Source organism: Megalops cyprinoides, chromosome 6 (assembly GCF_013368585.1).
Source record: "Megalops cyprinoides isolate fMegCyp1 chromosome 6, fMegCyp1.pri, whole genome shotgun sequence".
Lineage (NCBI taxonomy): Eukaryota > Metazoa > Chordata > Actinopteri > Elopiformes > Megalopidae > Megalops > Megalops cyprinoides.
The window spans coordinates 19832478-19847215 of record NC_050588.1 but is presented as its reverse complement, the minus strand read 5'-3'; the positions used below and the strand labels follow the sequence as shown (position 1 = coordinate 19847215).

The window sequence follows — 14738 nt, the reverse complement described above, 5'->3', positions numbered from 1 at the left end:
TTCAAATGAACTGAACCCCTACCCTGACTTCCTTTACAAGAAAATTAACTTTCCGCATCATTTGAGAAGAAGCGAAAACCACTCTACAAAAACAGCCACAAGATGACTGTATGCACTGAACAAGTTCCTGGTAATCTTACGAGTTCTTTGGTTATCTAAAAATAAATTCAATACCTTTCTGCTGTTACATTGCTAATTCCACCCATCTCCACCAGAGGACTGTCATTGATCGGCGGGACTTCATGTAATTGTAGTCCGTTTTGGGGACGTCTAGTTGAATTTGGACGCCCAGTGAGCAGTGAATAACTATCCTACCCACAAACCTTTTCGCTCTAGTGCAAGCTGGTTTCTTGCGCTAAGGGAGTGTTTCCCATTTAAACAAACACAGTCCTGAAGATGGCGGAGAGTTAATAGTAGGGGGAAAAGAAACTGGTGCGCTCCAAGGAATACATTGACGCTGGTAAGTTTGTCGCGGTACTCTTTTTTCATCTGGCCGATGTCCGCGTTGTTAGCTCTCATGCACAACGTTGCTGCTCTTTAACAGACATGAAGAAAATGCCAAGTCTTCATTTTTTCCACAGATGTTCTTGTTGGCTATCGCCAGCTAGCGAGCGTAAATACCCACCACAACGTTTTCTACAGAGTCGTGCTTGTTCGTTTATTTTGACGGTAGAGAATGTATTACTTTGAATCGACCCGTTATTATCAGTTTTGTTTGAGCGGGGTGCAGTACGCTATGAATAACGTTAGGTCTGATTTTAGATATTAGTTATTTATTTTTTCCATAGTGTAACATTTATGAAGATAATTTCTTGGCTTGTTAAATTTGAGAAAAATTGTACCAAGTTTGTAGGGAGAAGCAAACAAAATATAACATCCCTTTAAAATGTTCTTGGCGTCAAGTCCTGCAAGACCTTTCCACCTTTTTATTTTGTTTGATGCTCTACAATCCCCATAGCAAAGTTATAGGTATGTATCAGAACATGTTGCTTTCATGGAGTCCGTGTCATTTGCTCATAGCAGGCAGCTTTCTTACTAAGTCCATTTAAACACCCCCTCCTGTTTGATGTGATAATTAAATTTGAGGATTAGATGCTAATTTACGTGTATGTGCGTTGTATGATAAATAGTTAGCCTTGCCTTCCAAAATACATTTTAGAGCAGAAGGATTCTGTAGCCTACTTCCTTGGCTGTGGTATTGGCAATGTTTGGGAACTTCAGACAAGTAAGCTAGCTAGCTGGCTGAGTCAGTCACGGCATATATGTGGCTGTGTTACTTTACGATCTAGACTACATGTGCTCGATTCGTTTGGCTATCTCGCTCAAACTAAAAACCCGAGGGCTTATTCGTAAATTGTAAATGCACATGCATTCGGAGTGTAAATCAGGTGTTTGAAGAAAATGTGAATGTCAGTGCTAGCCGTCCTCTGTCTGACCACGTCGGGCACGATATTATCAGTGAGGATGCCTTGTCTGTCTTGCATCTGTAAATCAGAAGGTAGTTCATTTGGGTGCTCTTGTGCTGTGAACTGGGTTACCATTCGCTCAGATGACATACAAGGCGTCTTGCGTTCGTTTCTGCAACGTTCGATCACCGTGAAAACCAGATACCTGAAAATTCATACACACAAGCAAAGCTGATCTTCTTGTATGTTCAAGCCGTAGAAGGGAAAGATGGTAACTTTCATGCCATTTGGCTACTGTCTTTCTACTTCTCTGCGCTGTGGCATCGAATTCATCTTGAAATGGTGTGTGAAATTAAACTATAACTGAAAAACGTCCTATTCGATTCCCTGAAACGTTTGCTGTTGCCAGGGCATTTCGGAATTAATAACTTTTTCTTGCATCACTTTGTACCTATAAGACTTTCCTTTTTGGTGGTGTTTTGATTTGATTTGATTTGAATGATACTTCTAGGCTACTTTTAACAGTGACATGGGCGGACCTTCGCATTTTGTAACGCTGTTATTTATATTAGATAGGAAAGAACTATGTGGCAGCCAAATAAATGCGGAAATAATGGTTTTAGTCTTATCAGGTAGGAATTGTTTTTTCTTGTCTGCTTTGCACAAACCCGAGTGCTTACTCTGAAACGGAACGTGACAAAGACCGACATCGTAAGAGACGTTGACAGCTATAAAGTACTTTCGAACAGGCAATAACAAGTTTTCTCGGCATTTATTGTTCAGAGTTCCCCATTGCAACTTTAAACACTCACGTGTAAGTGTGTGTGTAGCCTATCAATGCGGAAACGATCGCAGTACGCTGGTAGATGTGCCTGATCGTGTATCAACAATTAATGAGAAATCTGCCTTTAAAAGACTTGATATAGACGAAGAGAATCAGTCAATGTATAACGGGTCCCTATAGTCTCTCATTCGTCGTCCCTCTGTTTATTATAAATGAGAAATTATGAAAGTGCTGCCAGTGACACGAAAAGGATACGATTTTCATTGCTGCTCAGTGTGAACCCTGTGGGTTAAACGATAACATGAAAATGCCTGCAGCGTCCACAGGTGATGTCGGAGCTGTTAATTTTGATTGATTGATTTATTTCCTATTTACACGCGTGGATGTCTTTGTGTTACATTGTTTGTATGCTAAAGTTACGGTTTATTGATTTATTGCAATTTTTAAAACTCTCTAAACAGCCTTGCATTAATTATATTACATTTTGACTTACATTGGCAAAAACAAAGACAACATAAAGTTCTGGCTGGTGGCGTTGCTTAACCACTGCAGTACATTGCTGCCTTATGGGTGCTTTATATAGATAGATAGATTGATAGATACTTTATTCATCCCCTTGGGGAAATTTAGGAGTGTGTACGGAGCTACACAAGCTTTAGGACTGTAAACCTTGTGTATTGTCTTCATCTGCACATGCGACTGCATCTCCCTGGCTGTGTTGCAGCTGACTGTGATTCCCTCTCATCTCTGGGTTCTAGTGCATGTGTTTTCTGCACCTTGAGTCTGTTTACACAGCCAGATGACTGTAGTCACAGGGAAGGGTTGGGAGAGGCAGGTATGCCTCCTGGGTTGAATCCAAACCACTAATTCACCTGAAGGGAAAGTGATGTTTAATCAAAAAAAATCCCCATCCAGATTAATCCAACACTGTATTACAGTAGATCACCCCCTGTCTTCCACAGAATGAAGCCATTTTAATGAAGCCAAAGCATTGTCAGATTAATCCCTAAGCGTTCTTTTTGTTCAACGTGACTTTTCCTGTCAGTTGACCTGCAGGGTGTTGGGTCTGGGTGCCATTGGGGCACGTGACTGTGGCGGTCCCCTTTATGCACTGATGACCAAGGCTGACAGGGCTCACAAGCCAAAGTTCACCTCCGACCATTTGCTTGCGATCGCTGTGAGCGGTGCTTTGCCTTTCCGCACCAGCATCATGTTGCACAATCGATTCTGGTGAGGCTGGTTCCATGCATTAGTCCACAGAGCCATTGACAGATTTCCATCTTAGCAGAGTCGAAATTGACAAGGCATCGCACCAGCCTGGGTGATGATACAGACAGGAAACAAGTTACATGGTGATGGTCGTGGTGTAGAATACATCTCTGGCCATCATGGAATCAGTTGTCTCTTTTTCCTAAACTTGGTGAAATACTCCTTTGTGTTGAAGGCATGTAAAACCAGGGAAAGAATGGGCAACATGGCTGACCTGAAGCCAGCTTCTTCCTGTTGCAACATAAGTTACTGGACTGTTAAAGCTTTGTTACATAATGTGACTGCTGTAAAAGGTATTGTTCAAGATGACTGTGCTGTTACAACCCTTATGCTTTGTGGTACTATGCTACATGAATGCATGTATATGGGAAGTGCTGTCACATATACATAAACCTTTGTTTGCAAACTTCTAACATTCTCATTTGAGGCCAGCATAAATCCCTGACCCAAAACTGCTGTGAGGAATGTCGGCCTTCCTCTTCAGTATCGATCGATACCTTAAGTCTGCTCCGCTCAAATGTCGGAAGGAATGCAGTACAGGTTTGGGTGGAGCCTCAAGGTGAACTTTGAAAGTGAAGGTGGATGAGTTTCCCTGGCAACCTCCTTTTTCCTAGTAACCTGTTGCAGTTTAGGAGTGAAGCGGTGTGATTACATTTTTTTTTCTTTTTTTTTTTTCCCCTGGAGCAGCTGCCCCTGACAGATTTATACGCTTTACAGTCACATCTATCTGCCACTGGTCCTGCAATTAACAAATAACAGCTTGTTTCTAATGGCCTCTAAAGTTGTTGGGGGCTTCTAAATCATAGTTAACAGGCGGGATTGGACATGGCCATGTGTTAAGGGCTAAGGGCTTGCATGCAGGGAGGGGGGTTAAATGAATGAATGAAGGAACAATTGAATGAGTGAATGAGCGCATAAAGAGCCGAGTGACAGTGATGCATCGTGTTGCCGCGCCGAACGGGGGTTGGGTGGGAAACAGGGTTTTGGGGTTGGCAGGGCGGGGGCAGCCAGCGGTCATGAAGGGACAGCTGTTTGGAGGCAGCCAGGCACGGCCCGCTGGACCAAGGGCTGCAATGCCCTAGGTATGTCTCTGTTACCCCTTCTTCTGGCCCACTGGACCGGTGCTGCTGAATGTTTGCAGGATGGCCCAACAGGCTGTCTCTGTTCTGACTTTTGGTGAACCCGGGGGTGGGTGGGGGGGGCTCCTCTCAGCATGTCAGTAGGGATTAAAAATGAATTAATCTTGTGTGAGATTAAATCATTTAAGAAGGGGGTCCCTGCACCTCTGTCCCAACCCCCATCCCCACCCCCTGTTTTGGGCATTCTCTAAATGTGTGGGAAAGTGGCTGCCCTGATGTGTGGTGGTTTTGACAGGGAGTGACTGTGCTTTCAGCACTATGGCATGCGCACTTAGTCATTGGATATCATAATACCGTGTGTAATTCCACTTCTTTCTGTGTAAATAATGACTTTATGCAAACAGTTCTGTGTTCACTCACACTTCCAGTTAGTAGTTAAGTTAAGAGCATCGGTGGATTACCTCATGTCATTGAGGGTTCTTAGAATCTCCAGTGCTGTGCCCTCTGATCATTGTGTCTTTGAAGGCTGTGCTCCAAAGCAGTGGGGAAATGGGCATGCGACAAAAGGCCCTGTGTACCAGGCGTCCTCACCTGTCAACAGGAGATTTGCGTTCACACTTGAAGGAATCTCACAAAGTGCCGTCTTACGCACTACCCCCTCAGCAGGGGTTTCGGCAAAAGGCCGCTGGAATATGATATTTTATGTCCCGATCTGCATCTGAGTCGCAGCGCAAACATGCGTGTGGACAGTGTCAGCACAGAGAATGTAGGAGAAGCAGTGTGTTCAGGGCGGAGCTGTCGAGGGTGTGCGGAATAGCGAGAGAGAGGGAGGGAGGGAGGGAGGGAGAAAGAGAGCGCGTGCTGTCCTCTCACTGCCTCTGCCCGCTGCTGATGGAGCGCCTTTTTCCGTTGGTGCCTGAATGTGTGGCATTCTTTTGCCATGGCGTCAGGGGTGGCTGTGTGTTTGGGGCAAGATTAATTGTGCGAGGTGAACACCAGTGACTCTGGGGGTGGGGGGCTGAGGGGAGAGACGTTCTGGAAGCGAAGGCTGCTTGTGTCCTAATTGCACCTTGGTGCCCTGGTCAGTCTGATGGAACTGAGTGTTGCTTCTTGGAAAGAGTAAGCTTATGACTTCAGTGGGTTTTTTTGTGTGTCTTTGTTTTTTTGGTTTTGTTTTTGTACTTGATAAACAGGTTTGAAATGTTCCTGTGAGGACCAGTGTGTGCCCCATTGTGGTGGAGTCATTTCGAAGTGCCCAATCCGGTTTAGAAGGGAGGAACCTCAGGGAAAGGTATTGGAGTTATGTTTCGTACGTAGTTTAGTTATGGAAGGCGTGTATACTTCAAGATCATCAACAACATTGCAGATTGACCCTCCCGCCTCCTGCTGACTAATTGAAGGAAGAGCAGTTTGCTTTGCTCTGAATTAAGGCGGGAATCTGTTTTTTTGATCAGGCAGCAAGAGGCTTGCTTCCCTGTTTATTTACCAAATTCTAACCTGCACTCGGAATGTGGGAAAAGCTGCACCCTGTCCCTGTGCACACACATAAAGGCACACATACAAGCCCACACTCAAGCTCACATTGCCTTAGGTATTGATGGACACAGATCCTCACCTCAGAACACATATCTGTCTCTCCCTCCCTCTCTCTCTCCCCCTCTCTCTCTTTCCCTGTCCCCCTCCCTCTCTCTGTCTCGCTGTAGATTGCTCTTTCCCATCTGACAGGTGTGCAGGTACTTAGAGGACACAAACCAGTTCTAGTTACAGGTTCGTTCAGGGTAGCGGATGGGGTGGTTTCACCCCCTAGTTGTACAGAATACGGCCCCAGAGTTACAGCTCAGATTTTTTCATTATTTTAAATTCTGGTGTGCCCCCTGTGTGTTCTTGCACTTGTTTCCTATGTAGAGCGTGCGTTCAGTCTCTCATTGTGTCCTTGGTATTCCAGATGAGAGCTTGAAGTGCTGTGAGTGGAATGCTAAGTCCAGATGCCCCAGACTTGACAAGATGCTGAAACAATGCAGTTTCCACTTTTCCAATTAAGTGTAGTTGGAATAGGGTAGGAGTATTCAGGGGACGGGTACATGGAGAAGATACAGGGAATCAAACACACAAACACAGGCAAACACACGTGCTTGCGTCTTTGCATGCAAGAACACACACACCCTCAAGCACATACACACACATGCACACACAGATTCACACACGCGGGGTCTTTCTTCCTCTCTCTGACATGTTGTCCATGTCCACTGCGATGTAGGAGCCGTAAATGGATTCCACATGGGCTTCCTTGTCCATTTGTCCATTTGTGACTTTGAGGGGGGCGGGGAGGGAGCACCTCTTTGAGTGCTGTGTGTTTTCAAGGCCATGTTTATGGAGGAAGGGTTTTATGGCTTTTGAAGGGGGGCAGGGTGACTGCTGGAGGCTGGGGGGAACGGTCTCTTTGTACTCATTTTAATAACAAGAAACAACAAAGTGAAGCTGCAAAGCTCAGTGACACCACCTCACTGGCCACCTCCAGTCTTCTCTTTGAAAGGGTAAAAGTGTGCACAGGCTAATGCTAGTGACATCATACCTTATAACTTTTTTTCTAATTATTTCAGCTTACATGTTTACAAGGGTTAGCACTTTTTCCAAGAAGGTGCGCTGCATTCAAGGAAATTAAAGCAACTGGCACTTGGATTGCTGGAAGAAGGAGCCTAGACTTAAACTCATTGCAATCTAACAATTTTGGGGGTGATGCTTTTGCAGAAGGTCCTTATCGATATTAAATCTGTTTTTTATTATGAAGTTGATAAAGTATTATAAAGTTATACAATTTTGAGCGCTGCCTCTCCTGTTAAAATTTGGTTGTGTGTGTATGTGTATGTGTGTGTGTGTGTGTGTGTGTGTGTGTGTGTGTGTGTGTGTGTGTGTGCGTGTGTGCGTGTGTGTGTGCACGCGCATAGTATCCAGCTGTTACTGGCTGCGTGAGGAGGCGTTGCCATGGTAGCACAGTCCCTCATGCCAGCTCAAGGTCGTTCATCCAGTGATGCTGAACTGGGCCTGCACTTGACAACACACACACACACACACACACACACAGGACACACACACAGGACACACGCACAGGGTGCACCAAAAACATTAAAAAAATATACAAAACTAAAACTATTTCACCATACCAGCTGGTTGTGGGTAAGGGTTCAAGAGCAAGAAGCTACCCGTTTTTTCTCACAAAGAAACAAGCGAATAACCAAGAGAGAATGTGTGTGAGACTGAGAGAGACTAACACAGATAGAGAGACTAAGACAGAGAGAAAGAGAAGTGAGAGAGATATGTGTTCTTACAGACAGGATGTAACACTCTACCAGGGATTTCACCTACCTCTGTGTGTTGTGTTTTCTTTTCTGCCTTTGAAAGATTTTTTTCCCCCTTTCATAGTCTCTGGCTCATATTTGTTCACAACGGTCTTGCAGGTATACCGTAGATGTGATGATTTGAAAGTTATTTCTGAGGTGTATCAGACACCAGAAAAACATTGGAGGGGTACCGTTTTAATGTTTGCCAACGCACACGTGCACACAGTTACACGTGGATGGAGTATGAAGTACAGCTGCAATGAAATCAACGCGTTTGAACTGATGGGACGAAGATGCATAATTTCCGAACTGAATGGAAGGAGTTGAGCAGGCGCTGGGGACCAAATGGCTGTGCGAGAGAAGGGTAGAAAAAGGACTTCCAGAAGACATAAGGGCCTTGTGTTTGGTTGCCTCTCGCCCTCTGCAAGAATGCTCGTAAAATGGGATCCGGGGAGCGGGACACAGGGAGAGAGGGGTTTTCGGGGTCTTCTGGCTCATTAACGTGCGCGCCGATTGTTTTGGACCCCCCTCTTCTTGGAGTTACGGGGCAGCAGTAAACGCTCCCAGATGCTTGATCAGTCAGACGAGCGCAGGGCTGGCGCTTAAACTCTGCGTGAACCTCGCGGCCGTAATGTGACCACCTTGTTTTTACCCCCCCCCCCCCCCCACATGCTCTCCCTCATCCTGAGATTGCAGTAAAGCTGGCCAATGCTCCTCGCAATAAAACACTTTAAAAGCTGAAGAGATCTGGTGGTACAATATCAATAGCAGCAAATAACAGCAGCAGCATTTTTTCTTGAGTGTAGGACATTATTGGAAAACATAGTGACATGGTTTCTCCAAGACTAAAGAGAAACTGCTGGTCCTGTTTTTACGAGCCTTTATATTGTCCCTTCAACACCGTTGGGGTCTGAACCCTGAGAACCCGGGGGCTAGTGGCCCCACTGCTTTTTCAGGGTGCAGTGAAGCCACACTTGAGGCTAACTCACAGTGCTCGTGGTCGCTCGTGATCTTTTTCATGCAAGCAAGAGGGGACAGCTAGGACATGGACAGAGTAACCAGCCTACAGAGTAATGTGTCGTTGCAGTGCAATGGCAGTCCTCTTGCAAGTGAAGCTGTTAGTGATTAAGCATGCGGCTAAGCTCAAAGAGGCAATAACAAACTCAAGGCTAAACTCCAGCTCAGCCACATTTTCATTACATGATGCCTCTGTGCTCCGCCTCTTTTCGGGAATTGTGACATCGCAGGTCAGGGAGAGATGGTGGAAAAGCACCAGAGCTCTCTGGGGTTCTGTGTGTGTTCCTGGTTCCTCTTGCCCCAATGTGAATAGTGGATATGTTGTTCGTGGTGGTGATTGGCTACGTTTGCGCTTGGCCTTGTTGAGGGCCTTTTGCGGGAGGTGATAGGAATGCAGAGAGGAGGGTCTGGCTTCCTCGTGCTTCACGGGAAGGGGACTGGGCAGCGTGCATTGGTATTTGCACTGAGTCAGTGTGTCGTTGACACGGTCTGAACGCAGCTTTTGTATTTTTCTTCTCTCTCTCTCGTGCTTGGCTTGGACTCCTGTGTTCATCTGTGCCAAAATGGAAGAGAGGACTTTGGTCTGTGTTTTTATCAAAAATTCCCCGAAGCTGCACTGACCCAACCGCAGATTAAAAAGGCACGCAGAGCTGTTACTGATGCGTTTGGAGGTGTGATGGTGTTGTCCTTTGGTCACTCCTTTGTCGATCTGGCTGTGATCACTCCTACGTTTTTACGGTGATTTGTACCCCAGAATATTGTCAAGTTTTAGAGGTGGCTGACCCACTTCTGTCCCTGCCCTCACCAGTTTGCGTAGGCTGCTGATTGATCACACCTCACTTGTTGGAGGTGCTGGCTGGGACCCAGGGCTTTGGTGAGTGATTAACCTGTCCAGAGTCCAGTTTTACAGGTGAATAGGGAGGAGAATGAAAGTATCACTTGTAGAGCCATTGCGTTCCCTTCCCCGCACTCTTCTGAAGACACCAGCCACGGCACAGGTGTGGTGAAATTGGACAGAGGTTCTGCCATTACGTCTAAAAGCTCCTTGGTGTACAGGTAGATGGGAGGGAAAAACGCCTTCGAGTATTCGTCTCTGTCATCCTTAGGATGGTGTGGGAGGGTTTCTGTTCCTCTGTCTCTGTCTTCAGCCGATGCTCGGAGTCTCTCCTTCTCCTGTCTGTTTAGCCTTCTGCATTTTCTGCTTGTCCCTCTATCTGTTTAACAGTCAGGTCTCTCCTGATTACACACCTCCACAGTCTGCCTTGCTGTCTGGCTGTCTCCTTATCTACATATCACTCAATTCCCTGTCTCTGTCTCCTCTCTCTCTGTCTCCCCCCCCCCCCCCCCCCGTTCTCTCTCTCTCTCTCTCTCTCTCTCTCTCTCTCCCTCTCTCTTTCCTTCTCTCCCACCTTGTCTTTCTTTAATGTGGACTGGTTTAAAAATTAAAAACATGATGGCATAATATTGTTTTTTACACTCGCATTTATTTAGCAAAAAGATTGGTTTTAAAGATGCTGACTTTCCTCTTGCTGCACCTTCAGTTGAAAGAAAGTGGCGTTCTTTTCTTCAGAATTTTTAGGGTACCTGGCACAGGTCAAAGCCAGGTTAGGACTGCCTAACCCAGTCAGCTGTTCCTCAGCATACATGTCTGGTTGTTCTCCAAACACTGTTGCTCATAGTTTAATAGTATAATAGTAATTATACAGTGTAAGGTGTGAATCCTTTTTTTTTCATAAAGGAGCTATATGTGGTGAAGCAGTCAGACATTGCATGACCCAGATCTAGACTGTGTCTCTTGGGTGTCTGCTACAGTGCTCAGTATGGAGGGAGCCTCCACAGGAGTTCAGACATCCGCCCTCCCTTCAGGTCTGCAGTCAGCTGGTGCTCATGCTGATGCACGCATAGGTTCACACACGCATGCACACACCCATGTGACGGCCATTAAGGACTCTCTGAATGTCTAGGAATTTGCCGAATGCGTGGCTTTGCATTACAGCGGTCCCCATCACTCTGAGAGCGTCGGACCGGCTGAATAAAGCCCTCCCGCTCAGAGGAAGAGAACTGGAGCGAAGGGGCGTGCGCGGGGGGTGCGGGGCGGATCAGCTGTGGCGCGTCGGCACCATGTCCAATGGCGACAGGCGTGTCGCGCAGGTGAGACGGGCCGCGCGCTGAGCGCTCTTCCCCAGGCGTTCCCGCAGACCCAGGGAGGAGAAGGAAGGCCACGCAGGGAGCGCAGGGCTGGGAGCCGGGGCGGACCGAGCAGCACGTCTGCGCCCCCGGAGGAAAGAGCACATCTCCACAGGCCTCCGCTGTCAATTCTATGCAGCAGATTAGCTGGAAATAGCCCAACACTAGGAATCTGATTAACCCTCCTCCCCCCCCTCCCCCTCCCCGCGGGAGCTGGAAATATATATATTTCTCAGTATTTTAAGCTGAGACTCCATTCCTGCTGTGTGCTATAAATACCAGGCACCCGCCATCTAGTGCTTGAGCTGCAGAGGGATGAGCAGACAGAGAGGGAGGGAGACCACATCAATTATTCACCTGAGGCCCAGGTACTGTTTCACCTTAGGGGTGTAGGCCTGTCATCAGGCCAAGCGCCGTGCACCAGGAAGGGTGCCCCGAACCCCAGCATTGATGAAATGCATTCTTTATTTTGGAGCGCTTTGAACATGCTGCTGTCAGTGACTGTGTCATCACCAGGGCCCTGCCAATCAGCATCCTTGTGACCCTAATTAAATACCTAGACCTGCCCACTTGTATGTGCTCTGTTTTTGTACACATGGTGAAACTGGTGCTTGATTACATCTAGTTTTAAGGAAAGAAATTTGTTTCTGAGGCAGGATGAATCGTAACAACATGTGATGTTAGTTGGGACATATTCATCTCTAAATTTCCACTTATGTCTGGATGCTTTCATTTAGTTTGTGTTAATATCAGAAAAAGGCTTTTGCTAACTGCTGTCTTCACCAGTCTGAGAAAGAGCATGCTGCATTATTTGATGGATGGAATTCCACAGGCTCTGAAAGCAGGCCCTCAGTTTTAAAACCCCTCCAGTGCATTGTATTGTGTCGGTTCATCAGCAGTGTGTCTGTTGCTTGTGAGTGTGTGTGTGTGTGTGTTATCCAATCACCTGCACGGTAAATAAACACTAGAGTACGTAAATGTGATGTGGGAAAACAGCTTGCCTGTCCTTAATGCCCGTTAGCATAAGGACAGGTATTGGCAGGAAGATCTCTCCTCGCAATCTGGCATGTTGGCCTTTGTGCAAGTCTGCTAAATAGTCTTAGGCTTACTATTGACAGCGGAACAAATTATGCGATCCGACCGCGGGACGAGTGACACGATTGCGCTAATTCGAGACATGTTCCATGCCGTAATCTGTCTCTGAGGCATATTGTCTTGACACTGCCCTCAGGCAGAACAGGGGTGGAGCTTGCACGCTTCCAGGCAGGGCATTGGTGGAATTGTGGGTGTCATTATTAAGGATCGACTTCAGTACACCTGGTCATTAAAGTGCAAGAGGGAGCCACACCCCTTTGGCAGATTGCCTGTCCTGTGGATGGTAGGGTTTTGGTGCTGAAGCGCCCTGCATGGGGCCAGCTGGCAGTGTGGGTGGAAGCCCGGACCAAGGAGAGACAGCCAAAAGTGAGTGTTTTATGTGGGGTGGACAGTTTTAAGTCACAAGAATTCCAGAGAAAGAAAAGTATATGTATTTTTCAGTGAGCAATAAAAACAAGCTTCGGAAAACAGTTTCCCTGGGGTCTAAGCACTGTGGACTGCATCGCAGTGGGCTTTCGTGGACAATCATGCACTGAAGAAAGAAAGAATCATCAATAACTCTACTCGGGCTGGCTCACCTTTTTTGAACTGTCACCCCTGGAAGGAGATATAAGTGGTAAATTTCAGCAAAAATAGGGCTAGAGAAATCTTTTTTCCCCTATGCCATTAGGCTTCTCAATAAGTTAGAAAAGGATCCTGGTGTATGAGTTGTACTTCCCATTGAATTGAACCAAACTGGACCTTCCTTTTCAACTGGGGAAATGACATCACACTTTTTCCCTCTTCTTCTTGTACGTTCTCTGTAAAGTATGTAATTTTTGTTAAATGTTAAATATTATCTGTGTATTTTGCTCTGTCGTTATTGCTGTGTGTCAGCCGAACACAAAATGAATTTCTGTGTAAATATACGATAGCATGTTTTTTTCTTATCTTTTGTGGACACACAGCTGATTTGTAGTTGATGAAGGTGTGTGAGAGTACAGAGGCCTGCCCTTCTCTCTGGAGACATTATGCACACATTGATCTGTGGGTACATCAGACTGACAGGCATGGCCAGTCAGGGTGCAACAGAAGCAGGCTCTTGTCTGTTAATTTGTCTGTCTGTCCACCTGTCTTGACAAGAGCCAAAAGCACAGAGGGGCACCTAATAGACCTTCTTGCCTCATCCCCTGCTGTGGAAACTAGATAGGAAGTGACCTCACTGGGCAGACAGCAGGTTCAGGAGTATGTTGGTGTGTGAGACTGGCTTAGACCTGTAGGCTTCTCTGCCTGACCCATGTAAACTGCACAGCACTTTGACACTCTTCTCCCCCTGACCCCAGGATAGGTCAGAGGTTATCGCACACAGCAGATGGCCTTTGTCCCTCAGCTTTTCTCTTTTAGGAAAGTAAAGAGAGGTGGACCAGCCCATTGTTTCCGTTTGCTGACGCTCCAGAGTTCGACCCCCCCCACCAAGTAAAGCAAATGGAAAAAGTGCACTCTCAGGTTGTCATTGTGGTAAGAACATTTCTCTAATGATTAAACTGCTGTGACCTCTGACCAAAACCTGGCTCCACTGGGGCACCTTTGCAAGCTCAGACGAGCGGGCCTATCATCAGGCGGACAGTCCAGACTCTTTAAACTCCACCTGGTAACTGTATCAGCATTGCTGCAGTGTCACTGCAAACTTGTTGGAATGTTGTGTATTTTGCTGGAGCCTCACTGGGATTCCAGGCCGGAGTGCTTAATGACTAGAAACCAACCGGTAGATGAATTTTGCAGCGAGAGAAACTAGTTGATAAGTAGGATTGGCTTCCTTCAAATTTTCTCTCCAGTTTCCCATAAACAAATGTCACTCCTACTTTGCCCTCCTCGTTCACACAAGATGTCAATAACCATTTCCTCTTTTCTTTCCTGGCAATGACTTCAACTTTTACGATTTGTCAGTCCCAGTTCAGTGACACTATGTTAAAGCCAGTGTATGCACAGTACATCAGTGTGTGTGGAAATAGGCAACTGCTTTCCATAAAAGAGCCCCAAATGCTCAGGTTTGGCATATTTATGGAGAGATCGATGACCTGGGTTAGTTTTTCTGCAGTACATTCAATGCAGGAATATTTATGAGAGAGAATCTCATCGCTTTACTGAGGGCTATAGCATTTTCTGTTTGTCGTCCGTAAATATTTCCTTGTTGCCATACACTATAAAAAGCTCCAGCCTCCAGGCGTTGCTCACTGTTCATTCTCATTGTTTCCTGTAAACATATCAAGGGATCTTTTCTTTTTTTTTCTCCCTTCCATTCAGAGTTGTAGTTTTTTTTGTTGTTGTTTTTGTTGTTGAAACTCCGCAGCGCTGCAGCATAGTTTCAAAAACCCTGCGACCAACACGGGCCAGCAGCAGTTTGGCTCAGTCCACATCAGAGGGTGTGAGAAAGGACCAGGAGGGAAAAAATGATTCTTGCATCGGACACTTCCAGAGGGGATGTAGGTACAGGGGTCGAGCGGTCTTTGCATGGCGGGGGCTTGTGCTTTTTGTGTTGCAACACGGAGGGGTGAGAATCCCGGCTCTGGAGCTGTCCTGTGAC

The 14738-nt window shown here is 46.4% G+C and overlaps 1 protein-coding gene across 3 annotated transcripts in view; it reads left to right on the top strand.

Moving 5' to 3' along the window:
* Positions 1-389: 389 nt before the first annotated feature.
* LOC118779431 (nuclear receptor coactivator 3-like) overlaps positions 390-14738 on the top strand; it is a 51168-nt gene continuing 36819 nt past the window's right edge. For all 3 annotated transcript variants that reach the window (XM_036531549.1, XM_036531550.1, XM_036531548.1), the window contains exon 1: positions 390-460. The gene's annotated coding sequence lies outside the window, so the exon portion shown is untranslated. The remainder of the gene's footprint in view (positions 461-14738) is intronic.